Genomic DNA, 26,716 nt, shown 5'->3' with positions numbered 1-26,716 from the left:
CCTACCCAGGTGGGTGGGTTGCATATTTACAGACGATAACCACGCTAGAGAGAAGTAAACTTAGGAGCGAGACCAACTCCTACTGAATTAATTAATTTAACAAATACTTATTGAATGTCATCCATATCCCAAGACCCGAATGGGTGCTGAAAAAGTAAAGAAATAAGACCTCTTCTCTACCTCTCAAACTCATGGGAGAGCAAGATCAGTAAAGAACTTTCCTTAAAAATCGGCCAAAGTGATTGATAAAATAGATTTAAAAGCCAGGTGCTGTGGACCAGGATTTTAAATGGAGGCGGCGTCTCATTTTGACTGAGGTGATCGGAAATTGTGACACAAAGATATTGAGGGCAGCTGAACCCAGACCTTGAAGAAAAGGTAGAGGTTTGCTGAAGAGTGAAGAAAGTTCCAGGGCATTCCTGCAAAAGGAAACAATAGATGCCGAAAACAGAAGTAAGAGGATACAGCATATACTTGGAAACGTGTTGGAGACAGGAGGATAGATGGTTTGGAATCAGACGGTCCTAAATTCTGTCCGTGGTCTGCCAATTATGAGAGGGCTGTCACCTAACCATGTGAGGTGTGGTTCCTTAAGTGGGAGCGGAGTAATCCTAATATTGATACTTCACAGGGCTGGGAGGATGAAACGAACCGGGGAATCGAGGCACATGGTGAATGCGTGTCATTGGTGGGGGGGAGATAGCTTACAGGACGGGAGGGCTGTAGGGGAATTCATCTGTCATGGTAGGTCAGAGCCCCATGGAGAAGGACCTTCTCTCTTAGCCTAAGGAGAGTGGGGACTGGGGGATAAGCCATGGGGAGGCTTCGGCATTTTCTTACTCAATTAAGAGAAATTGACTAATGTGATCTGTGTTTTAAGTAGTTAACGCCATTCGCAGCGTGGAAGACGGCCCAGTGATGGAGGAGACTGAAAAATAGGGAGCGCGCTGGGGCAGCTCTCGCAATTATCTGTGTCAGAAAAGTCAGAAACCCCAAATTTAAATTTTTTTCCGTACAAACCTGGCGCACGCATAGCGGAGCCATTTGGAAATTAGAAAAAGAAAAGGGGGAAAATATCAGCCACGGTCCTGCCACCTACAGGCAAATAGAGTCATAAATACCTTGGTGTACTCTGTGCAAGGCTATTTTTGTAGAAGTTTTGTTTGTTCTACATAATTCTGCTCCTACTAAACCCTGCTTACAAAACCCTCCAACACTTTATCATGTGCATGGTTCTACATTCGTATACACTTCTCTTAATCCTCATTTTAAAAGATTAGTTATTATGAATCTGTAATGAACGTTTTTGTGCCTTAAATGTTTTCCATATTTAACAGCTTTCTCGTAGGATGGATTCCAAGAAGTGAGATTAACTGATGAAACTATACTTACACTTGAGAAGTTTGGGGAAATTTGCATGCTTTCATAGATATAAAAGGATGCCATATATTAATTGATAAGTAGTAAACAATTATTATGATTTTAAAATGTTTCTTAGTTTTAAGAAAATGACATTATTTTTTTGCTTTAATTTGAATTTCTTTGGAAAGGTTTTTCTTGCACCCTCTCTTGAATATTATATTATTGGAGTAATACCCAATAGTGATGATATGTCAAGCAGTATAGTATTAAGACCTAGAGTACTGGGATCTTCCAGTTCATACGTTATGCCCCTTACCCATCCAGGGACTCTGTCTCCACATCGCAAGATAAGGACTCCTGTGTCCATTCTAACAAGGACTGTGTTACAGGCTCCTGACCGTCTTCTCCCCAGTATTTGCTGCAACTTGATTTCTTTCTGCCCATAATTCAGCAAGCCTGGATCTTCCGATCAATTTCATGGAAAGAACATCAGTCACTGTCTTGAGATTTAAATTGCAGGGGCAGCACTAACAAGTGAACTAGACCATCGCCGGTTATATTACAGAATGCTGCCCCTGGCCTTCCCCAAGCTGCACTTTGGAGGGCCTTTTAATAGAATCTCACCTTCATGGGTGGGATTTCCAACGAAACCCACTGAAGAAGCCCTCTTGCCGGAAATAAATCTGACGGTGAAATTATACTGAAATACGCAGAACATGTCATACGCCGACTATCAAAATCTCCAGCCACCCTTGAAAGCAAAAAAGTGGCTCCAAAAGCAACCTGGCCCGGTCTTGCTCACAGAGTGAATCTCGGTCAGTATTGGTTGAATGAGTGAAGAACAAACTTCTTTTTTTTTTTTTTTTTTTTTTTTTTGATATGTGGGCCTCTCACTGCTGTGGCCTCTCCCGTTGCGGGGCACAGGCTCCGGACGCGCAGGCTCAGCGGCCATGGCTCACGGGCCCAGCCGCTCCGCGGCATGTGGGATCTTCCCGGACCAGGGCACGAACCCGTGTCCCCTGCATCGGCAGGCGGATTCTCAACCACTGCGCCACCAGGGAAGCCCAGAACAAACTTCTTTAAGTTACCCATTGCTATTTGAAAGAGGACTTGAAATTTTTATTTAACCGTGCTGATAGCTTACTCGGAAAGAGGCCAGTTAAGACAATGGTACTCAGCTTGTCGAATGTAAAGAAAGGTGTGTGTTTTCAACAGTATAAATGCCAATAGTTAGTCGACGGAAGTGACCAGAGAAGGCAAAGCTGGGAGAGAGCTCCTTGGGAGCCAGTGGGAAATTCACAGAGTCCCCCCGCCTTTTGTGAATCTGTTCTAAGCCATTACCTTCTATTTGGTGGGTTCTCTATCCTTGTGGTGTTCTTAGCAATGCCGCACACCAGGCGCTGGCACCAAAGCTGATGGACTGTGAAAGGCTGAAAAGAGGAAGAAACAGTTATTAAAGCAAACCAAAGTTGATAGTTTTCCCATCTTAAGGGTTTTTGGAGCCCCAGCTGTTCCGGGTTTGAGTCTCCGTCTGTATTTGCTCTATGAATTGGGGACAGAGTCGATGGAACATCCTGCGTGACTGGTGAGTTAGGCGCCTCTGCAGAAGCTGGGGCTTTTGCCTTGGGATCCTTCGGCCCAGGGTGATGGAGGGAGGGAGAGGAGCAGGAGATGGACCCGTTGCTCTGAAATGGAAAACGTCTTTCACACTGGCTGTCTCCCCCACCCTGTGGGTGAAAAGATCCAGAGAGTGTCCTAGCATAGTCTCCTGAGAAGTGCTTCCAACTTGAAGGTCAGACCTTCAAAATTAACATGGGGTGGGGAGGATGTCTGTCGGACGAAACAGCTTTGTCCTGGGATTTGAGGTGACAATTCTAAGAAGCTTGTGACTTCTGTAGGATGGGGCAGTAATGCCACAAGCATGAGGTGCTATAATATTTCAGAGAAAATGAAGGAAGGAGTTTCACAAGGTCAGAGAATTGGGCTAATCTGGAGTTTGCACAATGGACATTTTTTGTTTGTTTGTTTGTTTTCTTTTCTTTTTTTTTTTTTTTGTGGTACGCGGGCCTCTCACTGTTGTGGCCTCTCCCATTGCGGAGCGCAGGCTCCGGACGCGCAGGCCCAGTGGCCATGGCCCACGGGCCCAGCCGCTCCGCGGCATGTGGGATACTCCCGGACCGGGGCACGAACCCGTGTCCCCTGCATCGGCAGGCGGACTCTCAACCACTGCGCCACCAGGGAAGCCCTGTTTTTTTTCTTAAAGTTAATAAATTATTTTATGTTAAGTTAAACAGTTTTTTTCTTCAAGCAATACATGTTCGTGGTAAAAAAAAAAAAAAAAAAAAAATACAGATCAGCAGAAATGCCCACACCTGGATTTGATCCCAATAGCTGGAGACACACACTGCAGCTACTTTTCTTTTTCTTTCTTTCTTCCTTCCTTCCTTTCTTTCTTTCCTTTTCTTTCTTTCTTTCTTCCTTTCTTCCTTTCTTCCTTTCTTCCTTTCTTCCTTCCTTCCTTCCTTCCTTCCTTCCTTTCTTTCTTTCTTTCTTTCTTTCTTTCTTTCTTTCTTTCTTTCTTTCTTTCTTTCTTTCTTTCTTTCTTTCTTTCTTTCTTTCTTTCTTTCTTTCTTTCTTTCTCTTTCCTCCCCCCCTTCTTTCGTCTCTGTCTCTCTATTAAACTGTTTGAAGGTATTCATATACACTGTAATCAACTTTATTATTTGCTTTTGCATTAAAAATGTGTTCGTGGCTTTTTATATTTTCTACCATGTAATTTTTAGTGGCTGTGGAGCCGTCCATGGTACAGATATCAATAATTTAATTATGCCACAACTGCTGGACATTCAGGTTAACTCCAGGATTATAAACAGAACTTGAAAAAACACATTTAAAACTCTGTGACCACTAGTCTCTGTTCATATTTTTAAGTCCAATTTCTGAGATACAGGGGAATTGCTGAGTTTTTAGCGTGTCTACTTTTAATGTGTTAACAGCTAACACTCTCCTAAATGTTAGAAGATCAGCTTCAATTTCTTTTTAAAATAACATTTTCTTTCTGAATAAATATTTTCAGTTGCTTTTCAATCAGCAAATTGCTTTCCTAACTTTGTCTATAGGACAAGATCACTCACATGATTCTTAGAAATGGCAGCAACAACCACAAAGGTTGAGTTAAGAAAAAGAAGAAAATAAGAAAAGACAAAAAAGCAAACTAAGGCTTATGGGCCAGGTGGATAACCCCCAGGGGGGCATAAAGACCTTCACTTACCCCCAAACGACTGCTTTGCACCTATAGCACTCTGGCCACTTTTATACCTTCCAGTTAAGTCCTAATCATAGTTGGGGCCTATAACTCAGTTACTTGTATACTTTGCGTAACTAGATCACAAGTTCCCAGATGACACATCATGGCCATTCTCATCTTTATTTTGCCTACAGATTGAAGGCACTGAAATACTCGCTGAGTGGATAAATGCCTTATTATCCTGATTCACTCAACTTCTCAAAACGTGAGTTTCAGTGTTTGCCCAAGAGGTACACACGTAAGTTGACACCCTTGCATGTTCCTGGACCGGGTAGGCGCACTTGTGGGCAGGAAACGTAAACCATTTGCACAACACAAAGGGACATATATGATCCTCATCAAAGGAAACCCAAGCCTTTTTTATACTGGGGTTCAATTAGTCTCCTCAATTCCACTGAGATGCTGAGGAAGTGAACACAGTAACCCTTCTTTCTCAGTTGAGTTTGAGGTTAATTTGTCAGTTGACTGTATTTGCAGAAGTTCCTTCTGTGCCTTTCTGTTCCTTTTGGGAGCCTATTTAGGGTATTGGGAGGCTTGTGACAAACGTTTCTTCTCATTTGTCCTGCTTCGTTGTCTGTACTCAAGTATAGAGTTTGTTTCTTTCTAATGATTATAAATACTTGAGCAGAAACACGTGGAAAGGATAACCAGAGCCTGGGCTCTTGCCCACTTCCCCTAAACTGGGATGTTGTCCTCTTATGAACTGAGTGGTCCAAATTGTAAAACACTGGGAAAATATCAACACTTCTTAAAGAACGTAGTATGGGTGCGCTCCGACATGCATGTTATCTATGAGAATTTGTTCTGAAAAAATATGGTCTTCTGTGCAGGATGGAGCTGACTTAGACCACTGAATGCATAAGATGGATTTGAAATCAGGTCTGTTGTAGACACAGCCCTTATTTAAGGAAATTGTCAGAATGTAGTTCAAAAATCGCATGGTTAAATGATTTTTATGATTTTTTAAAAAAACCATGTTGAAGTTTTGACAAGCTTTTGGCCTATTCCCACAATTCCCCATCTGGGCACTCATACTGATTTCTTACTTCGTGTAGCATTTGCTCTCAGACATCATTTCCTTACACACAGCCCCACGGGTTGAGAGGGATAGAAAAGCACTTGGTGTGTGTGGCTTTTTGGGCTGCTTTTTGTTTTTGCTGTCAAAAGCATTGTGAGAGCAAGTGTGCAGTCCCCCTAGGTGTGTAGTTAAAGAGGTCAATAACATTAAAACATGTTTTTCTGCACACTCTTTACATTTCTTTATCTGTATAGACGGACACAGTTCTTTCTCTGTGTCCTGTTGGGGACTGTGCTATTGTCTCGTTCATAAAACATTCAGGTTTATTGAACACCTTTTATTGAACGCTTAATGGATGTTAGCTACTGGGGAAAGGGCTATAACACACAATTTTATTTAATCGTTGTAACGACCCTCTGAGGCAGGCTTAGAAGAATTCTTATCAGAAGGGGAAACTGAGGCCCAGAAAAAGTTCAGTGACAGGTGTGAGATGTTGGTTCATTTGCATCAGCTTCGTAAGTCACAGTTTCTTTCGCTTGTGAAACCAGGGTAACGGCAACGACTCCTGGGGAAGCTGGTGCGTCGTGTAAGCGGGGTCGTGGATGGAGGCACACGGCACAGGGACCAGCAGATGTCCCAGGCTAAGTGTTCAGCCTTTATTTGTAGTAGAGTAACCCTGACTGTTTTCAAAGAACCACGTGTGCACCTCAGATTCTGCTGAGTGCATCTAACCTCCTGGGGACTGACCAAGAGGAAAGTTCACACCTGTCACCAGCTCACGGCCCTGCCTTTTGCTTGATCAAATACTGTTTAAAATATAAGTGGAATTGTATTTGACTAGCTTTCTGAAATATAATCACATTGTAATTTTGGCACCAGATTTATGTATTGTAATTTGGTTATTGAAGTGAGTGTGTGTGTGTGTGTGTGTGTGTGTGTGTGCGTGTGTGTGGATGCACACATGCTGATTTATTAGCTTTGGGTTGGAGCATAGAGTGATATAGAGCTTGAGAAGGGTCCCCAAGTGATTTCTGAAATACACTTCTGATTCCGAATCGCTCCTTTACCAAATGGATCTAAATTAAAGAGTATTGAATAAGGACACAGATCAGTCTTACCTACTGGATCGCTGCGGTTTCACACTCTGATTTCAGGAGCTTGTGGTCCCGGCACGGAATGTGGTGGTCCCAGCAATCCTGGGACCATCTTAAAGCATAACAACATCTCATCTGGTGGGAAATGATTTAGGTGCAGCTTTACTGGAAGGCAGAGCAGAATCGAATAATTTTCAGGTATAAATGTGATGTCCGACTCAGGTCCAGCCTGGACATCTTTTGATTGGGGATGACGGTGTGTATGGTTAATCAGGGTTTTACACTTAGCATCCTGTGATCCTTTGCTTTTCTTTTTTAGAAAAAATTAATTAATTCATTTATTTTTGGCTGTGTTGGGTCTTCGTTTCTGTGCGAGGGCTTTCTCTAGTTGCGGCGAGCGGGGGCCACTCTTCATCGCGGTGCGCGGGCCTCTCACTATCACGGCCTCTCTTGTTGCGGAGCACAGGCTCCAGACGCGCAGGCTCAGTAGTTGTGGCTCACGGGCCCAGTTGCTCCGCGGCATGTGGGATCCTCCCGGACCAGGGATCGAACCCGTGTCCCCTGCATCGGCAGGCAGATTCTCAACGACTGCGCCACCAGGGAAGCCCCTGTGATCCTTGTCTATAGGACAAAGCACACCCCCCTCGCTTCCGCCTGTGGACTGCGCTACCTTTTCGTTACACTGTCAAAAATCAGCGATTTGCCAAGCACTTCCTCCTTACTCTGGTGCGTAAGTGCTAAGTGTGGGTTTAGATTGACTGAGAATTTTCACTACCTTTCAGCAGGGCATGAAGTGCTATAACAATGTTAATGTTTAAGCTCTGCAATTCTGTAGACTGTGCTAAAAGGGAAAAATAGTGACATAGCCTGAATGTCTTTCCAGAGTTCAGCGTTTCCTCACTTCAGCTCCACGCCAAGGTTTGTGAGCCTGAAATGCAGACAGGTAGGCCAAAACAAGATGAATCGGTGAATATCGAATATAAAAATAGCATCCAGTAGGAAGTCTAAAGTGATAAATAACTCTGTGAGGTTTTGGACCCACAGATAAATGGTGGGAGAGGAGCTTAATCTTGAACATTCTATGAGTTGGGGAAGCTGGACCCGTATTGAGAGAAGCTCCTCCGTGATTCCACATTCCCCTAGAATGCTCACCACCAGGGAACATCTCCATTATCTTGCAGGCTTGAGACCTATCACGCCATCTCAGGCCATAGGACATCCGATTTGGGATTGAGATAACCACATCTTCTGTTGAAACGCCAAATGTCGGAGACAGAAGGGCAATGCCAGGGGTGCCCAGTCCCAGAAGTCTGCATGGACCACTGATGTAGGGCACTGTGAAATGAGCTTTGGATGTGACATTTAACTTTTCTTGATGCCATTAGAAATCGGGATGTGGCTACCCCAGTCAGCCATTTCATCAAAATGTCCAGGAAATACTCAATATCGTTTGGAATAGAGACTGGGCATAATTTCCTCACAATGACAGACCATGCTTTTTTACCCACTGAAAATTATAGTTCTGGGGGCTGGAAGTCTGAGTCTGGGGGGGCTAGCATCATCAGAGAACAAGCTCTCTGGGGTCTTTCCTTATAAGGGCACTAATCCCATCAAGAGAACCCCACCCCACCCCGCTTTAACCTTATCTAATTACCTCCCAGAGACTCTGTCTCCAAATACCATCACATTGGGGTTTAGGCCTTCAGTGTAAGGATTTTGAAGACATAATTCAGGCCACAGCAGCAGCTCACCTGGCATCCAGGAGTGTCTCTGCCCCAAGGAAGCAAATGCTCATGTCTTGCTTCTGCTAGAGCTGGTGCCCGTCTCTCCCCAGATTGCAGGTTAGTTGTTTGCCCTGTAGCCCTGGTTCTCTGAGGCTCAAGAGAAATCCAGACTCTTCCGTTTGCCATGCTTCTCTCTCCCTGTGAGGCTGAGGCCAACACTGGTTCCAACTTCCCACATCTTTGAGTTGAAACCGGATGCCCTCCCACATGTACCTTAAATTTCTGACTGTTTTAGTTTTTAGTATTCTCACTCTACTCCACAAACTCAGACTTCCAATTCTCCATCCCAGCAAAGGAAGGCAAATAAAACAGTTTTAAAAGTTAAAAAGCAAATCAAAAAGGAAGGAAACCGAATGTCAAAAGATCTGGTATAAAGAAAAGGAAGCTATGACATCTATAGTATAACATAAACCACTTTTTTGCATAAAAGTTCAAAACAAATTCTATTTACTGTCATCTTTGTTTGCATGAACGAGGACTATGCTCCATGTAGAAGGGAACGGACGTGAATTAACCTAAGTTCCCTGTCACAGAGAAATTGCCAATGACTCAGTCAAGCTTTCCCTGAAATGAGATAATTTAGCAAATATTTATCTTGAAATTCTGTACAAAATAATTTTATTACCCTGCATCGGATGCTCATACTATGTTACCTGAATAGGATGACAGTTTTATACGCTATCGTATCATAAGATGTGCTGGAATTAGCCTCTGCTCTCCATTAACTGCCTTCGCACTCAACCCCTTACCATTTTATCCCGTGGCTGAAATGTTAGGCCTGCATTTTCAAGGTTTTGCAGAACAGCTTCTGACATTTTTGCATTTACTGAATTTTGCAAAACTTGTTTAGAAAAATAAGATCAAAAAGCCAAAAAGAACCTTGAAGATTCAGATGGGCCCATTCTAGAATGGCACAAAAGCGTGTCACTGAAACAGAGGCATGAGTAGCTGCAGAAAGGCGGCTGGAGGGCCCTGTCTGGGGTGGTCCAGGCCGAGCCTTCAAAGCTGCCGAGGAGAAACCCAGGCGCCTGGCCTTCCACGGCTTCGTGGTTAAATAGAGCGACTCAGGCATTTTGCCTGGTTAGCTATCCAGGCCTGTCCCGAAAGCTGCTCCTTTTTAGAAAGAAGTCTTTTCTGCTTACATTCTCCACACATCATTCCCAGAATTGTTCCTGTGAGAATGGCCATAAATCTCTAAGATTTTTTTTTTACATGCTCAAAAGATATTGGGTCCCGTTTTCCATTTTAATGACAATGGGACTAGAACCAGAAGAGATTGTAGGTTGCAAAGTCACTTCCTAGGAGAAAAAGAGTTGATGCCAGGTAAGGGTAAAATTACGCTAATTTACTTTATAAGAGTCCTTACTGTTAGACGTTGCATTGTGTCCCTGCCAAATTCATATGTGGAAGCCCTAACCCCCAGGGCCTCAGAAGGTGTCCTTATTTGGAAAGTGGGGTTGCTGCAGACGTAATTATTAGTTAAGATGTGGTCCTGCTGGAGCAGGGCGGGCCCCTAATCCAATGTGATGTCATCCTTACAAAAAGGGGAAATTTGGACCCAGACACGCATAGGGAGGGCATTGTCTGAAGATGGGGGGCAGAGATGGGGGGATGTTTCTAGAAGCCAAAGAACCACCAGACGTTGGGGGAGAGGCCCGGGCAGGTCCTCCCTCATGGCCTCAGAAGGAACCCACCTGCGGACACCTTGCTCTCGGCCTTCTGGCCTGCAGACTCTGAGACTATACATTTTTGTTATCTGAACGGCCCGGTCTGTGGTGTTTGTAACGGCCACCCTGGCAAACTCATATGCCTGCGTACTTTCTTGGGGTTGAATTTGTAATTTATAGAATTGATAAAGGGACTAAAGAAGTCCAATGTCTTGCGGGTTTAGAAATGTGTATGGTACTAAGTCAATCAATCCTACTGACGGCTATACTGAAGTCTTCGGAGCCTTTTACAACTTTGGCCTGCTGTCTGCTTGGCCCCCGGCCAGTGGATGTTTGCTAATGCACAGCTGAACTAAGTAGAAATGGGAATGCCGCCTGCGTATTTCCACCCCAGAAGGTAGACACCAGCCGGGGACAGCACATGTACCAAACAATCCCACACTCCAAAGCCCTGATGTTGGGGCGTGAAATCTCCAGCACTCAGCGTTGCACAGCCTGTCTTTTTATTGACAGGGTACAGGAGACCCTAGCTTCTACACTGCAAGTATCATCTTCATTCATTTCCCAGTGTTTAGAGCTTCAGGATACCGATGAGATTTAGGGCATCCTGTCCACCTGCACCACCATGCATGATCCTGGGAGTGGGGCATTTGCATCACAAACCCTAAAATTATCATCTTAATTCATTTCCTGCTATGTATATTTGTAGAATTTTTAATTAGATTCAGTTCATCCCCCTCACCCCCCCCATCTCTCTAAACCCCGGGGAAAGAAAAACAAAGTACATTTCATTTTTGCTAAAAATATTATCCGGAAGGAGATACCATGAAGGCACTTGCAAATCGAGAAAGAGTTCCTTCGGGTTCTGTGCTGACTGCTTTCCCCGATTCCGACATCACGGAGCAGGAGTCGGTTTGTTTATTTGTCTGATTGTCTTTGTAACCTTGATGCTCCTGGGGGCATCCAAGATTTAAGTATCTTAGAGGTTTCATGCCTTTCACCTGTTTGGACCACATTTCTTTGCCCTGAGACACCGCGCTCTCTGCAGCTCGTGATTCTAGGGCTGAACTCATGACAGCATCAGTCCTGGTGGGACTCAGAAGGGCTGACCGTCGCGAAATAGCGGTGCAGTGAGCCTCCGCGTGCGTGTGAGCTTGTGCGCGTGTGCACGTGTGCGTGCGTGTGAGCTCGTGCGCGTGTGCACGTGTGCGTGTGTGTGAGCTTGTGCGCGTGTGCACGTGTGCGTGTGTTGTTGCAAAAGCCTGAGCGGTCTCTACTGCTTCCTCTGAAATTACATATCAGAGGTCTTCACTCTTGTCGCTGAGAAAAAGAAAGGACCAAAGCGATAGAAATTTTCGAGTGAAGTTGAAGAGAGAGATGACTTTCGGGTCACAGTCTGCCTGACACATGAGAAACTGGGGTGGGGAGATGGGGTGGAGGGCTCTGGGCGCCCTGGGAGGAAAAAGGGCTGCTGTGTGCTGGGGAGGGTGATTTAACGGTGTCCTGAACTGGCCCCTTTTCGCTGCCAGGCCTCCAGGCTCGGACCACAGATGTGGCCCTGAGCCCTGCAGGTCCCTTGCTCAGCGCTGGACGTGAAGACAGACGATGAGTCCCAGGTCCCCATCCTGCTCGACTTTGGACGAGGTCACGCTTGGCCTTGGATGGCTAACTACTCAGCTCGTGCGGCGTTGGTTTGCTATTTTGTAAGATAAATCTTGGCGGTTCTTCAACTCTTTTAGAAAACCATGGAAACTGTTTTTCAAATAAAACCTAATATGTAAAAGCAGAATCAAACGGATATGCTTCCTGCTCCGGGCGTCCCTTGCTCTCGCTCCTGGCCCCCTCCGGCCCCTGACCCATCACAGCCCCTGGGGCAGCGCCTGCCATTACTTCGGGGAAGCGGGGAAAGGCTTGAGAAGCACTGCTCTACGGGCCTTTACACTCAAAAGGCCCTGCAGGAAACACTTGGAGAAACAAAGCACCGCCTTCGAGATTCCCCTGTGTGGGACACCGTGACTCGCTGCCAGGCCCTGCCAGCGACGCGGGCTGCCCCAGCTGCAGGGGTGCCAGTGGCAGGCGGCCTGGGGTGTCCCCCTCCCGGGTGGTGGCTGGCCCACAGCCAGCCACTGATGACCAGTGGCAGCAGGGTTAGGAGGCCTGGCTGTGTCCACTCCGGTCTGTGCTGGGGTCAGCCGCCAGGGACCCACCTCTTTCTAAAATTCTGAATTTTTTCTTGGGTATCGGCTTTTGCTGAGAAAATAAATGGATTTTTTGAAAAAGAAAAAAAGGATTTTCCTTATCCATATAAGATGCTGTCTAGGGGCCTGAGATTTCCTCTGTCTATTCCTGTGACAATGACTTGGCCTCTGGGACGGCGTGGGGCTGGGTTGTTTTCCTGGCAGAGAAGAAAATGCTGGAAGAAGCTCAAGCTGGGAGGTGGAGGGCTCCAAGGCCCACCTCTCCACCCTGCGTCACCTCCCAAAGAGTGACTTCTGAGACTAATACGTGTCATAGACTCCTCTCGGTGGGGGGGGGGGGGCAAAGCTTCCAGAAGCAAGAGAATAATGTTTTTAGCCAGCACATCATTGAAGGACCCCAACGCTGCTTCTCCTGCTGCTGTTAAGAGTGGATCCTGCCACGGTGACGGGAGGGGCGGAGAGGGAAGGACGCAGCCAACCCCCCAGGGCACTCAGGCAGGAAGGAGGTTGCACCTGCTTGGACACTTGGACCAAGAACTTGTTTTTCAGCCCCAAGTCAAAGGTCCTGCGGTGACATCAAGCCTTGTGTCCACCTGTTACTATAGCTATTGTGAGCTGAGGGGCCACTAAGGTGTAAAACTCTGCAGAAAAGTACTTATGCTGTTGAATCACACCCATCAGATAAAAAGAGGACCACACGTCATCTGTGTGTGGGTCTGCTGGGCCTTCCAGAGCAAAGTGCCACAGACCGAGGGACTCTGGTACAGCAGAAGTGCGTTTGGTCACTGTTTTGGTGGAGGACACCCCAGATCACGGTGTCAGCCCCTTGAGGGCCTCTCTCCCTGGATGGTGGAGGTTCCTCTTCTGCAGTGCCCTCAGAAGGCCATGCCTCTGTGTGTGCCTGTGCGCTGATCTCTTCTTGTTTTTATTATTAGAGTAGAGTTGAGTTACAATGTTGTGTTAGTTTCAGGTGTACAGCTCAGTGATTCAGTTTTATATATATATATTATATATATATATATTATATATATATTTTTATATTTATATTTATTATAAATAAATAATTATTATAATATATATTATAATATATAATATATATAATATATATTATATATAATAATTATTATTATATATTTATATATATATTTTATATATATTTATATATATATATAAATATATATATATTCTTTTTCAGATTCTTTTCCCTTATAGCTTATCACAAAACACTGAGTAGAGTTCCCTGTGCTGTACGGTAAAACCTTGAGGATTATCTATCTTGTATATGGTAGTGTGTACGTGTTAATCCCAACCTCGTAGTTTATCCCTCCCTCCCTTTCCTCTTTGGTAATCACAAATTGTTTACGATGTCTGTGGGTCTATTTCTGTTTTGTCAATAGGTTCACTTGCATCTTTTTCTGGATTCCACGTGTAAGCGATATCACATGATATTTGTCTTTGTCTGGCTTACTTCACTTACTATGATCATCTCTAGGTCTATCCATGTTGCTGCAAACAGCTCAACATCAAAAAAAAAAAAAACCCAAACAAACAACACAATCAAAAATAGGCAGAAGCTCTAGACAGACATTTCTCCAAAGAAGACACACAGATGGCCCCCAGGCACATGAAAAAAAATGCGCAACATCGCTAATCTTTAGAGAAACGCAAATCAAAAGTACAATGGGTATCACTTCACTCTGGTCAGAATGGCCATCCTCAAAAGGTCTATAAATAATAAATGCTGGAGAGGGTGTGGAGAGAAGGGAACCCTCTTGCACTGCTGCTGGGAATGTAAATTGGTGCAGCCAGTATGGAGAACAGTATGGAGGTTCCTCAAAAAACTAAAAATAGAACTACCATACGAACCAGCAGTCCCACACATGGGCATGTATCTGGAGAAAACTCTTCATTTAAAAAGATACATTCACCCCAATGTTCATTGCAGCACTATTTACAATAGCCAAGACATGGAAGCAACCTAAATGTCCATTGACAGGTGAATGGATAAAGAAGATGTGATACGTTTATACAAGGCACTATTACCCAGCCATAAAAAGACTGATCTCCTCTTATCAGGACACCAGTCATGCTGCATCAGAGGCGCCCTAACCGCCCCATTGCACCTGAATTGCCTCTTCAAAGGCTCTACCTGTAAATATGGTCAAATTCGGAGGTACTTGGGGCTCCGATTTCAATATATGAACTTACACAGGACACAGTTCAACCCATGACGGTCCACCAGAGTAAGAGGCTAATAACCAAAACAGACAGTGGGGAGCTAAGGGGAAGCCCGGCTGTCACAGGGCCCGGGCTGCTTCTCCGAAGGCACCTTGAGGCATCATGAGTCTCCGTGGGTCACTTTGCTCCCTTTTGCTTCTTAAACTGAAAGGTGCTGCTGGCTTGTCTGGATTCACAGACACGGCACACGCGTCCGTATGTACAGACCAGCCTGTGGCCCACGAAGCGCAGCGGCTCAGGTGTGTCCCCGTGTGGCGGGGACAACCGAGGAGTGATAGTCACTCCTGGGCAGACATTGGTGTTGGAGGAGCACTGACAGGTCAGCTGTGCCCGTGGCCGTGAGCGCTCTCGTTGGGCCCTAGTGGAGACCAGGTTGCTGGAAACCAACGTTGCTCAAGGCTTTTAGAGAGAGAGAAGAGGAGGAGTTGGATTGCAGCGAAGACGCTGTTTGGAGGCTCAGCAAAAAGTCCGAATCAGATTCTCAGGCCAGAGGAGAGACTGTCCAGGAAAACCTGGGGACAGACCCTGAGGAACCACTGAAAGCAATGTAAGGGCTTTGCCGAGGGCAGCTGAAGCCAAAACGGTGAACTGGGGGTTCGGAGATCATAGAGTTCTGTTTCCCTGGAAACCTGGAGGACATCAAGGAGCAAAAGTGACCCTGAGGTTGGGACTGAAGGTGGACACAGCAGCCCGGATGGGGCTGAACGCCATTGAGGAGGCCTGGTCACTTGACACCTGTGCCAGCACGGGAATCAGGGAGGTGGCTGCCTGGCCTTTACCTTGTGTGGTTCGCACTCCTGCGTGGCTGCTTTGTGTTTCCCTGGAGGAAGGCATAGTATGAGGGTTCTGAAAGAAAAAGAAAGGGAGAGTATAGCAGCAGCAGGACCCTGAACTTGCCAAAGACAGTGTCTAGGCCCCAGCACGTGACTGTCCACATCACTCTAGGAGCCGTGCTCAGTGCTGGGCTTCTTGAAGGGAAGCTGGTAACACTCGGGTAGTATCGCAGAGGGCACAGTCTAGAAAGTGCTGCTTTTCTGACCCGAGGTCAGAAAGGTGGGATGGGCTCTTGGCACTGGGCAGGGCGGTGGGGCAGGGGTGTGGAGGCAAACAGGGTGGAAACTCTCCATTTAAGCTAAAACCCTGGCATCTCAGGGAGGATGCGGTGCGTGCTGTATTTATATTTGGAAAGCAAAACATGTACATACTGTTTTCATAATGCAAAAATAGAACGCAAAGCGCAATAAAGTCTTTGTTTTATGTATGGTGCAATTCATCATGCTTCGCATACATACTCAGAGTTTTCTCTTTTAAAGAAGAGTATGTTTTTATTCAAAAATAATGCTGAGTTCTTTTCCTTCAACCAAGGAAAAGAAAGGTGGGGGACACATTCGAAATATTCTTAAAAGCGGAGCATGCATTTTAAAAGTTGCAAAAACACTTATGGAGAAGTTTTCAGTTTCCTCTTCCAGGGTTCCCTCATTGGCCCTAGTTATTAATCAGTGACCTGGATGGAAATATTTAATAACCATGAGGAATATGCACAACATTTCACGGGTTATAAGGCACACTTCCTCCACATAAAGCAGGCGTATTTACTGTGTGAATAGCACAAAACTTATGAGGGGGTTTTGAACCAGGACCCCCAAAGATCTCGATACATTGAAATGTGGAGCAATTCTAGAACTGCAGAGAATTCAATTGCGCTAAGTGCATTTGCTAGCAAAAATCCCAGTTGCATTTCAGGTACAGGAAAATTATGGCTTAACGAAAGTTTATGTGAAAAAGGACTTAGAGGTTTTAGCAGACACAGTACTAAGTATGTTAGTGCTGTGATGGGGTTGCCAAAAGAACTCGAGCGGCATTCATAAAGGTATAAACTCTAGACCGAGGAGGTGCTCGTCTTCATGTCGACCAGAGAGGCGGTGTCTAGAGATAAGAGGTGGTATACACACCATGGGATTTGAGAGTGTAGGTTCCGGAGTCTGTTTGCCTGGGTTCAAATCCCTCCTATACCCCTTCCTGGCGATGTGAGCCTCTTGAGTTGGTTATTCAAGCTCCCCGTGCCTCAGTTTTCCCTCCGTCAAATGGGGATGAGAGCAGCAACCACCTTTTGAGATACTTTGAGGATAAATGGCACTACCGTAGTCTGCTCAGGCTAAGTCTGCTCAGCTAAGTCTGCTCATGACAAATGCCACGGACCGGGTGGCTGGAACCACAGAAGGCTGACAGTTCCCGATCAGAGTGCTGGTCAGTTTCATTCCTGGTGAGACCTCCCTTCCTGGAGTGCAGACAGACAGCCACCTTCCCACCTGGCAGAGAGCTGGTGTCTCTTCTTGTAAGGACACTAACCCTGTTGGATCAGGGCCCCACCCTTATGACTTCATTTAACATTAACATCCTCCTAAGGTCCCCTCTCCAAATACAGTCAACTTGGAGGGTAGGGCTTCCACATATGAGGAACCACCACTCCGTCCAGAACAGGGATCATAGGCTCAGAGCAAATCTGAAACCTTTAGAATAGAATCTCACACATGGTCCCTACCCATCAAATGAAAGTTACTATTATCTCGATTTTGTTATTTGAATCTGGGCACTACTTTAACGGCGGGGGCATAAACAAACTGGATTAGGACCCATTTCACATGAGGAATGTTCAAAGGATGTGAAATATTTAACTAAAAAATAAGACTTTGGGGAGATTGCTAGCTATCTTCAAATATTCATGGGATGTCAGACTGATGAGCTGCGAGGTTTGTCCCAGCTGACTGCAAGTGTTAGAGGGGGAAATTACAGAAAGACATGTAGGCTCAGGGCAAGGAACGCTTTTGGAGGAGCTGTCTGCAGTTCAGTGTCAATTGATACTTTTTTTTGGAGAGGACAATTTAGTGATCAGAATCTAAAGTCCTAAGAACCAGCAATTGTCTTTTTTACTCAGCAATTTTATTTGGGGAACTTTTTTGAAAGGAGAGAGTCAAGTGTACGAATGTGTACACAGAAATTATTCCACCATTATTTGTGATAGCAAAATCTTAGAAGCCTAATAAGCCTAACTTATCCCAAATAGGGGATTGCGTAAATGAACCAGTGTATGCCTAGAAAAGAGAACATTATGCAAGAATGTAAAGTAATTGTGTGTTCCTAAATATATTTTGAAAAGTGAGGAAAGTATTTAAAATAATTCTATGTTCCTCAAGGTGTTCATGAAGAATTGATAAGTGAGAAGGGCAGGACCCAGGAGAGGATATTGAGAGTAATCTAATTTTTACAAAGTTAAAAAAAAAGAAGATGGTAACATGGGTGTATAAGTAGGCATGTGTACTGTGGGAAGACAGCCAGGAGACAAGATAATGGGACTGGGATGCTGTGTCCTTTCCTTTTCTGCATCGTCTAGTTTTTCTTCAGATGTTTTTCACGGACGACTTATGTAAAAGTAAATATACACTTTAAAGTGAAGATGGCACTTGGGGATCCAAGGATTTGATACATTTTTAGAAGTTAAATGATGACCTGATTTCAGGGGAATTATGATCCGGTTTTGTAGTGAGAAGGGACAGGAGCTGCAGCAGCTGTGTTGGGCCGCAGAGGTAGCCTTGCCCCCCAGGTCGCTCCTTGTGCTGGCAACAACTGCAGTCGCCATGGCTCCCCATCCTTTGAGTTTAAAGTGATCACTCGTTGACTTTAATGTTATTACTTATTGTTAGGATATCTTGGGTCAGTAGTTCCCCTTCTGCACTGTCTGATAGAGCAGCTACCAGCCACGTGAGGCTATTCAAATTACATTTTAAATGAAATAAAGTGAAACGTGGAGCTTTTCAGCGGCACTAGCCACATCTCCAGTGTTCCTTGGCCATGTGCAGCTGGGGGTTACCACGTCGGGCAGCGCGCGTAGAATGTTTCCATCACAGCAGAAGGCTCTGTTGGACGGGCTGCCTTCCACCAACACGGGGGGTGGGATGTATTGCTGAAAGAGCAGGGCGTTGTCAGCAGACTGACTTGGCATCGAGACCCAGCTCTGCCACGTACCGGGGGACTAGACATCAAGCTCGCTGAGGAGAGTTTCACCCTAGTGCTTGCATGGAGAGGCCACTCTATCAATATTTGTTTATAAATAAGTGGAAACTGTATGTAAAGATCCAGCACCTGGTAGTACTGCCTTAAGGTGGCCATTATGTGGTGGGTGTATCTGCAGGAGCAGGGAGGCCCCAGCACCCTTCTTTTCCCGGTATGGATTAGGCAATTGATTATGAAACGTCCCAGCATGCTTTAATACATATGTTGAGGATAAGGTTACTCACTAGACACGAACATCCATGATGTTGCTAAATGCGTGCTGCCACAAGCAATTTGAAAAGAACCCATCTATCAATGAGCAGGAGAATTATTCTAACGGGGAGGTCACATTGTCTATAATCTCTTTTTCTGTATTACACGAATGATCGATTCTGTCTGCTTAGTGGGGCGAGCCGGTACGCGCGTCTGCGAGGTGAGGAATCATCGCCAGTGGCTTGTCACATCTTCAGAATCCCGACTCTGCAGCAGATATGCACGGTGTCCGAGACAGGAGCACGTGATTAGCTGAAATAAGATGCTGGATGTCCCCGGAACTGCCTGGGAAACTCGTAGGTTTCCTGGCAGTGCAGCAGTGGACAGATTCAATTACTCCATCCCTTTTGCTGGCCCTCTTTGCATCTGGCACATCTCTTGTTTTAGCTTTGAATCTCCCATTTGGATTCTGCCGGGGCTACTTGTCTCGTCCAGATATATCCCCGCCTCATCTGTGTACCTCTCAGCCCTTCCCACAGCCATTTCAATGATCCCATTCCTGCCGCGGTTTTTTGGCACCAGGGTTCTTTGTAACGGGGCCCGGAGAATATTCCGTTTCTCCTGATTAAATCTGTTACATTTCTTTCTGGGCCTACTGGGTTCTTTCCATTTCTTCCTGTTTATTACTTTTCTAGCCAGCGACATTACTACGACTCGAGTTGCTCTCGTATGCACGCGCGCGCCTTCGTGCCTTGAGTTACTCGCCGACGAACGTACGGGAGGATGAAAGAGATGGTCGGGAAAATCGTGGCCGACTTTCCTGAGCCTCATTTCCGTCTCAGACCTGCCATGTCGAAACCTAGCACTGCCGTTCGGGCTGCCTTGGTAGAGCAGCTTTGGAAAATAGCCATTGGGGTGGGGGTAGTGCTTTGTCAAAACCGCCCGGCCGGAGAAGGTGGCTGAATCCATGCTTTCTTCGTGGCCTCTGGCCGCCAGCATCGTTCTCGGGGCTGCTCTGCCAGCCGCCCGGAGAGATGCTGTCCCGGCCTCACCCCCCCGGATAAATCGAACTGGATCCTTTGTCTCCGGGACACGGCGCTTCCCCTTCGTCTGTCACACGTCACATCGAAGCATCTTAATCTGTATTTTCTCCGGGGGGACAGATGTCTTGCCACAGAGAAACTGTTCACTTTTTAAATTTTTTATTGTTATTTTTATTTATTTATTTATTTTGCGGTACGCGGGCCTCTCACCGCTGCGGCCCCTCCCGTTGCGGAGCACAGGCTCCGGACGCGCAGGCGCAGCGGCCACGGCTCACGGGCCCAGCCGCTCCGCGGCACATGGGATCCTCCCGGACCGGGGCACGAACCCGCGTCCCCCGCATCGGCAGGCAGACTCTCAACCGCTGCGCCACCGGGGAAGCCCTGTTCACTTTTTTTAGACGGTACATAGCATGTTGCTGATCCGGGTCGTTTGGAGAGTGTGTCTGTGTGGAGGTCGTTTGCAGGCCGTGGCTCCAGTCGTGCTTACTGGGAAACCATCACCCTGTCCACGTGTCAAAGGTAGAATTTGCTCTCCCTTCGTCATCATTTCTAGAGTATTACTGAAAAAAGACAAAAGAGAAAGATGCTATGTAAATGTTGGCCTTAGAGTTTCTTATGGGCAAAGCATATTTTATTATTTTCAACTTCAAACACTTGTCTGATCCAGAAATGTGCCCCTGCAATTATTTTTGTTGTCATGTGATTAATCACCCACACATAATATTTATTGATATTCATTTATAATGTTAATGTTTATTCATCAGTCATGAGGCCCCTCTGAAAGCTGGTGATGGATCTGAACTGCCAGATGCTCCGGTTTCCTCGTGGCCGTTACTGTCTGGGGCTGGACGCTGCCTGTTTGCTGAGATTTTATTTCAAGAGCGTGTTCTACAGATGCCTCGGTCCTTCAAGGATCTAAGTCTTACTTTTCAGCATTAGGTTTCTTTTTCACTTTGAATGAAAATAAAAAAGAAAGACTATTTCTAACTGACCTTTGAAAATCGCAGTGCTCCGTGGCTGAAGTGTTGGAATGCATGGTTTGGGGGAGCTCTGGGGAGGTGATATTTGAGGCTGTAGAAACGGAACAACGATCTTTGTCAACCTGCAGACTATCCGCTCTGCTTTTATCTGCATCGTAATTGCTAAAACGTTCAAATTCCCTAGAGTCCTAGATGAGTGTAGAACAAAGAGGTAGAACAGATCACCACTGCTGGTCAAAATGACAAAAATAGACCAACAAAACAACCTAATCTGAAGCTGTCAGGTCAATGACATTCTATGGAAATGACCTCCTATGAGTTGGAATGGCCACCAGTGAGACCTGGGCGTGGAGAAGACCAAGAACTGAGGGATCCTCAACTCCAGGCTGGGTCCTCCGTCTTCCACATCCTGGCTTTGTGAGAACTTATGCCCATGCCTCCTTTAAGGCTGCTGTTCCTCATCTGAAAAGTGGGGATAAAAAATACTGCCCCCCTCCAAGGGCTGCTGGTAGGGTTAAACGACACTGCTCAGCTAGAGCGCTAGACCTCAGTTATTATTAGTGTAAATTCTCCCAAGAATGAATCGCATAATACCACTCTCTCTTAGACTGGTCATACCTACAGTTATATTCCAAAGCCTCCACTGACATAAGATCCCTATACTAAAGCTGTTTCCTTTAGCCAAAGTTGCCACTCCAATTTTGCTTTAAATGCATCAGTTTCTGGATGTCCCTTTCTGTAGGGCAGTGGTTCTCAACTGGAGATGTCGTCACCCTTCCCTCCCCAGGGACACTTGGCAATGTCTGGAGACGTGTTGGCTGTCACATTGGAGGCAAGGGGGATTCCTGGCACCTAGTAGGTGGTGTCCAGGGAGGCTGCTAAACATCCCACAATGCACAGGGCCGCTCCCATGATGACTATTATCTGACCTAATATGTCAGCGGTTCCAGGTTGAGAAACCCTGTTGCAGGGCAATCTGCGTCCAAGAACCCTTTTCTTCTTCTCGTGCTTTCCCCCTTGACATAACTAAAAGCATACATGGGTTACCCTGAAAATTTGTCATTTTGTAATCTGAAGACAAACAAACAAGATTGGACCTTGAATATCTAAATCACACAAACGGAACCGGTCTTTCAAACTTTTTACTGAGGACTTAAAAAATATATTGATTTTAAAATCACGCACCAGGGAAATTCCTTTTAATTACTTTATTGAGAAACACAGACAAGAACTTTAAGCCCAGAACGCTGTGTGGATTAATTGTGTAGCAGTAAGTTCAGTTCCTTCAGATAATCCGTGGTTCATTGTCTAAGTATCCAAAATAATTTCAAATCGGGTTCTAAAAACAGGGAGTGTCACACAATGAAGAAACAATAAGGAAATACATGTATTTCAGAGCCAGTGAAGTCGAAACTGTCATTTCCTAATTTTCCCCCATGCATATATATTTTTAAATCCACAGGCTTTTCCTGAATTTTTCAGAGGTCATATTCCCAATGTGTAAATACAGGGCTTGACCCAGACGACCTCTGAGGTCCCTTCAGCACTAAAATCCTGGGATTACATAATATTTCACCACCCTGGAAACGGCACAGATTTGTACAGGCATCACCAACCTCGCTTTCTTCTTGGTTTTCCTCCTAAAACAAAGTGTTTTCCCCTCTTGACTGCTTATGTCTTTCCCCTTGATCTCTGCTAGACTCTGCTGTCTTTAATACATCCCAGGAATCAGATGTTTTAATGCACTTTCCTTTCAAAACGGGCTGCTTTCATCTCTGATCAAATACAGGATGGCATGGACGGGGGATGTGCATTTCTCAGCTGGTCGGCCTGCTGCAGAACGATTCTTAGGATTTTATAAGCTCTGTGATGTGAACTGTCAGACGTGTCAGCGGGGCCAGTACAAGCCTTTGGATTTGTGTTCTGATGGTTCCTCAAATGCTCAGGAAAGCTGGTGTTGGGTCGTGGAGAGCACAGGCCCGGGCTCCTGGGCACGGAAGAGGGGCATTAGGTCTCTGTCGGATGCTGCATTAGCTCTCGGAATTGGAGACTATCTAGAGAACAGGCGTCAGTAAATTATGAAATGCACCCTCCTGTCTGGAACTGTTTCCTCAAGTAGCACAGGGGACCCCGAAAGCTCAGCCTGGGTGTAGGTTTTGCTACTGCCTAGCTCTCCCGGCGTCTTCCTCCCTCAGTGCTGGGAGGTGGATCCCAAAGTCAGTGGTAATTGATGGGAAATCACCAGCGCAGTGGAGCTCTTGGTTTATGAGCCTGACCTGTTCTGTGCTTACAGACATTTCAGTCGTATTTTCAGAATAATTAATTAGTCATTTCAGCTTGGCCTTGTTCCCTTTAAAAAGAGTAGTTTCAGTGCCCTCATTTGCAAGTCATATCAAACACTTACACTTCACGTGCAGCTTCTGGTCACTTGCCTTTTCTCACCACGGCTCCCTATAGAGGAGAAATGGGCTGTGCTCCCACAGACGGGGGGCCCCTGCTGGCCTCTCCCTCACCGTGTGGCACCCTGGCTGAGACTCTGCTGTCCCGCCTCGCCCTGCCCCTGCCTCTCCCCATCACCCACCTCTAATGGGCCTCTTCCTCCTCTGTGGTCCCCCCCAGCCCGCCGAGTTTCAGATCCAGTATGGAGGAGAACTTCTGCCCAGGGGAGGAATCCTTGCACCTGCCCACCCCTGCCAACACGATGTTCCCCAGGCTTCACCACGTGTCCTAAGTGCCCACTTAGCCCTCAGCGTAGACAAAGAACCCATCAGCCTAATTGAATCCATGTGCCAAGTCTGTTGGCTGTGATATCTCAGAGCCTCACCTTCTTTCTGATGGAAGAGGCCCGAGAGCTACATGATAAAATCCATCTACAGCCAGACAGCTCTTCATATTTTTGTCTGAATCCATGTATCGTGTCTCTCTTGTAACCATTGTAAGCTGCAGTCAGCGATACCATTTGCAAGGAGCTTTTATGGGAGATATTAATTATATCGAGGGTGTTTGGTGTTAAGGGGAAACAACGCCAACGAGAAAATGAAAACAAACAAATAAATAATCCTGGGGGAAGTGATGGTCTCATGTGGAGAAAGCACCTTCAGGGACCCAGAAAAGCTGATCAGTGGAAGAAAACCTGATGGCAGAGAAAAATTTACCACCAATCCACACGTGTGACGCTTGGAGGGGCCACACTGGAAAAGATGGCGCTAGAAATCTACACATTGATGAGAAAGGACGATGGTCACTTCAAAATAAAAGACTCTAAGGGATGCTGAGCGCCTGTGCCTCCCTACGCTTATGGAGGAAACAGCAGAGATGGTGCAGTGCAAGCTCTGCACTTTCAATTATTGAACTCTACTTCCCATCAGCTTCAAAGGAGACAACGTCTCCCTTCATTCCCAGACAGTCATCTGTTTGTGTCAATTTGTTCTATTTTAATCCAGGATGAAAAACTGACTGTTGGAGCCCAGTCTCGCCACATCTTTGCCGGCAAATGGGGGAAGGAAGTGTGTGTCGATTTCCTGGCTATTTCAGACAACACCTTTCTCTTGCTCCTAAATGATTGGGGCAGTTTGAGGCAGAGGAGCTTTTTATCTTCTCTTCTGAATCATCCAGATAAGGGCCCCAGATGTCTGCCTTCATGGCCACGGGGGCCTGATCTTTCAGTGGGTGACGCAGAACGTAGATGACTGCAAAGGAACACTTCGTTCTTGAAGAGCTCAGACTAGAGGTAGCATTTATGCGATTTTACTTGAAAACATGTTTCTTTAAAGCTGGGAGGAGAAAGCCAATTTCACTTCTGTCTATAGTTTAAGGTCTGGGCTCTGTAATTCTCTTCCCTCCTCTCTGTAGTCCTATCATGAGGGTTACCCCGTGGGGGTGATGGGATTCTATGGTCTGCAGCACCCCCAGCACCGCAACACACAAGCCTCCATCCAGCACTGAGCTGGGAGGGTGATGAAGTATTTCATTTTTCCTTCATAATATCCTCTTGCCTATTTTTGAGGATAGACTTGAGCTTAAAGGATTTGTGACACACTCGGTTCTCTTAAAGCCAGTGTGGAGAGAGAGCAAAGGAAAGTGGCAGAAGGTGAGGAGGTGCCCTCTATTTCGTCACTGCTCCGATGCTGTTTGTGTGAAGATGATGTTACCCCAAGGCCATTTTTCACCTTTGAAAGTATTTTATACTGTCCTTAGGCAGCCAGATTTCTTGCAGAATTACTGAATCCTCCGGTTATCAAATGGATGCTTACAGACATTGTTTACTTTTAGGACATGAGAGCCGTGAATAAGGTTTCATGCAAGAAGGGCAATATTTAGAAATTATCTTCTGGGGACATCAGTAGCATATTGTATGTGGAATTAAACTTAGTGTGATGGACTCTTACCCTCTGTGGAATGTAGGGAAGAGTGGATCTTTGAGGCACTGGAGCCGCTTGTGTCTTACATATTCAGAGCAGGTGGTTGGTGGGGTTCAGTACAGTGTAGGATATATTTTGCCCTTCTCTGCACCGATCAGGGTTGAGTGACCATCTTAAACATTAAAAAAAAACTTTATTACTTGTGCTTGTATGTAAGGAATGGTGATATTAAAAAATGAAAAAATATACATATTTTACTGAGTTCCATTGTGTTAAGCCGAAAATAAAGCTACCATATTTCCTTTCAGTGTTGTTAAATATGGTGCCCACTTTTTTTTTTTTTTTTTGCCATTCAGTGAAAAGTGTTTTGAGAAGCTGGGCTTTCATTCTTTGGTGCTGCTACATTGACTGGGAATGGAAATATCAGTATTTGCTCTCCTTGTTTAGAAATTTATCTATTGCTGCTTTGGAGTCTGGGGAACTACGGAGCTTGTATTGAAAGCAAAGCCAAAGTGTCCAAGTAGATAATTGGAAATAAAGGAGACTAAGGACATTTTTGTTTCATGAAGAATTTTCTCAGGGCTGACTTCCAAGATTGTGACTTTTCAAATATGCTCATGGATGTTGAAGAAGAAGCAGAAGTCTATAATGTTCACGAAGGTTAAATGTGGTCCATGGAACTTCAGCTCAAAATGAAAGCAAACATTTTTGACCACACACAATGTCCTCCAAGTGACAGACTTCCTTGAGAGATGGTGGTGCCTACCTGTGAAAGGGCTGTGCTGAGTGGAAAGTGGACGGTGAAAGAATGACGATTCGAGCAGAGGCCCAGTGGGTGGCTGCAGCACTGATGAGATGGAAAGAACTGAGGCAGTTTTTCAAGGGCAACTATTCCTCCTCAAACGGTTGTTGCTTCCTTCCCCAGCCCTGGACTGTGCGTGTGGAGTTGGGCTTGGGTGAGGGGCCCGAGGGAGGGATCTGGGCTGTGATTAGACAGAGGCACTCTGTGCTCTGACACCCAAAGCATCATGTGTTCATCAGCACGCCAGTCGAGTTCCCTCCTTAGAGTGTGGAGTTAGCCTCCCGGGGCTGCCATAACAAAGGACCACGAACTGGAAAGCTTAAAAAGTCCGAATTGCATTCTCTCACGGTTCCGGAGGCCAGAAGTCCAAGATCAAGGTGTCGGCAGAGCTGAGCTCCCTCTAGGCTCTGGGTGGGGTCCTTCTTCACCTCTTCCAGCTGCTGGGGTAGCCGGCCATCCTTGGTGTTTCTAGGCTTGTAAGTGCATCACCCCAACCTCTGTCTCTGTCTGCATGTGGCCTGCTCTTTTTCTGTGTTTCTGTGCTCTTTTTGTAAGGACACCAGTCTTATTGAATTGGGACCCACCCTACTCCGGTGCAA

General features: G+C 45.8%; 1 long non-coding RNA gene across 1 annotated transcript; it reads left to right on the top strand.

The window, feature by feature from the left end:
* The first annotated feature begins 2,434 nt into the window (after positions 1–2,434).
* Positions 2,435–6,469, top strand: LOC136792764 (uncharacterized). The gene is made up of 3 exons (XR_010837121.1): positions 2,435–2,947; positions 4,482–4,530; positions 6,236–6,469. It is a non-coding gene; the product is annotated as an uncharacterized lncRNA (long non-coding RNA).
* Positions 6,470–26,716: the final 20,247 nt, after the last annotated feature.

This window comes from Kogia breviceps, chromosome 16 (assembly GCF_026419965.1).
Source record: "Kogia breviceps isolate mKogBre1 chromosome 16, mKogBre1 haplotype 1, whole genome shotgun sequence".
Taxonomy (NCBI): Eukaryota; Metazoa; Chordata; class Mammalia; order Artiodactyla; family Physeteridae; genus Kogia; species Kogia breviceps.
Note: the sequence above shows the minus strand (reverse complement) of the source record. Positions and strands in the feature narration are given on the sequence as shown.